The sequence below is a fragment of the Lathyrus oleraceus genome, chromosome 1 (genome assembly GCF_024323335.1).
Source record: "Lathyrus oleraceus cultivar Zhongwan6 chromosome 1, CAAS_Psat_ZW6_1.0, whole genome shotgun sequence".
Taxonomy (NCBI): domain Eukaryota; kingdom Viridiplantae; phylum Streptophyta; class Magnoliopsida; order Fabales; family Fabaceae; genus Lathyrus; species Lathyrus oleraceus.
Window position 1 is genome coordinate 7,082,933 of NC_066579.1, and position 2,011 is coordinate 7,084,943.

The following is a 2,011-nucleotide window of genomic DNA, read 5'->3' on the forward strand; positions in this document are numbered from 1 at the left end:
AAAATCAAGGATTTTGAGACACTGTGCATGCATTATGGTACCTTTAAAGTCAATTTTCATTTTCGTAAGATATTTGAGCATATTTATTAATTTTCAATTTTATTTTATATTTTTGCGATTTTATGCGTTGGTTGTCTGTGTTTATGTCCTCGAAGTTCAAGTAGAAGATCTGAGGGATTCGATGCGGGAAAGTGAGAAGTTCCGGAGTTTGAGAAAAGAAGAGTTTCCGGTTTATGAGGCCTGACACGACCACCCGTGTCAAGAGGAAGGCCAAGAAAGTACAAGCAATGTCCAAAATAGGGGCCTGACACGGCCACCTGTGTCAGTTGACATGACCCGTGTCAGGTCACCTAGGGCGTGTCAGTAAGGAAACAACAAGGCAGAGAGTTGACACGGTCGCCCATGTCAGCCCCAAACACTAATTTTCCAGTTTTCAGACTTTTTCACTAGGCTTGAGTTGCAGAGATGTTTTGGAGATTTCCACCTTCTGGAAATGGATTTTCACTATATTAGGAGAGTTTCTACAATAGAAAATATCAAGTTGGAAGGTGGTAAACACAAAATTGTCAAACGATCAAGGATTACAGAGATCAAGGAATTCAGAGAGCGGAAGGTTTTCATGAGCAGAAGCGATTGAAGATCCAAGTCATCCAATTACTTGTAATGTGTGTTTTTTATCTTAAATTTGTTTTGAACAATATGAGTAGCTAGACCCCTCAATGCTAGGGGGGTCTCTCCGATTTAGAGTTGTAATGACTATGAGTTTACGATTGCATTTATAATATTATTTTTATAGTAATCTTTTGATGTGTTTAATGCTTTCTCTTTCGGACCAATCGAGATTGTTTTATGGTTATCAATTAGGTTGGACCTCCATTGATAAGGTTTTCATAAGGTTACTCTGTAGTAGATACCACCTAGGACTAGAGATATCCTGTATGAATCAGAGCATTTTTGATATAATAAACCTTAACCTCACCCTAATTTCCTATGGACATAGAAATTAGGGTAGAACGAATAAAAGTTTCCTCATCAAGGACTTGGGAGAAAATACCCGTGAGAACTGGTAGTAATTGATATTTATTGATGTAATAGTGACTCAAAGTTATTACAGGGACAAATCATACACCTTCCCTGGCATTGTTCCTCTTACCTTACAAACCCTTAATTTAACAGTATTAATTTCTTTTGCCTTTATTTTTATATCTGAATCTAAAAACCCCCAACAGTAGTTTTTGTTTAATTGAACGATAATTTGAACTCGTTATTGACTTGCAGTCATTGAGATCAACATTCAGGGAATTTCCTCTTTATTACTATAACAAGCGAAATAGTACACTTTTATTTTTCCGATCAATCTTAAGTTTTATAACTTGAAAGATTATTCCATTATTAGGAAATTTGAATTATATCATGAAAGATACTGCCCTGACCATTATCTGGGAGTCTCATCTATTTCATTTGAGGTTTTTCTAATGATTTTATAGGATCTAAGTCTTATAGATTAAAAGATTGTTCCATTATTGGAAATTTTCAATTATATCACAAAAGATATTGCTCTGACGATCATTAGAGAGTCTTGTTTGTTTCATTTGAGGTTTCTCTGCTAATTTTCAGAGGGTCTTAAGTCTTATAAATTTAAAGACTATTCCACTAGTGATAAATTCCAATTATATCATAAAAGATATTGCTTTGCTAATTATCAGAGAGTCTTGTTTGTTCTGCTCTACCAATTCTCACCAGGTCTCACCCGTTTTAAAATGAAATTTTGGGGTCTTTCCATATCTAATTGACTTCTACCTTGAAAGTATGAACATTGTGGTAGTTCATCCTCCCGGGTTAAAGGCAATTAGATAGGGGCAACTGCAATACCCTAATTTTTCCCTACCTAATTTGCATTGCATTTTATTTTTAAATTCATTTTCATATGCACCAACATGACCATTACATCTTGTCATGTATTTCCACTAGTTTAAAAATCATTCATCTGCATAAGTTTGACTTGTTAACC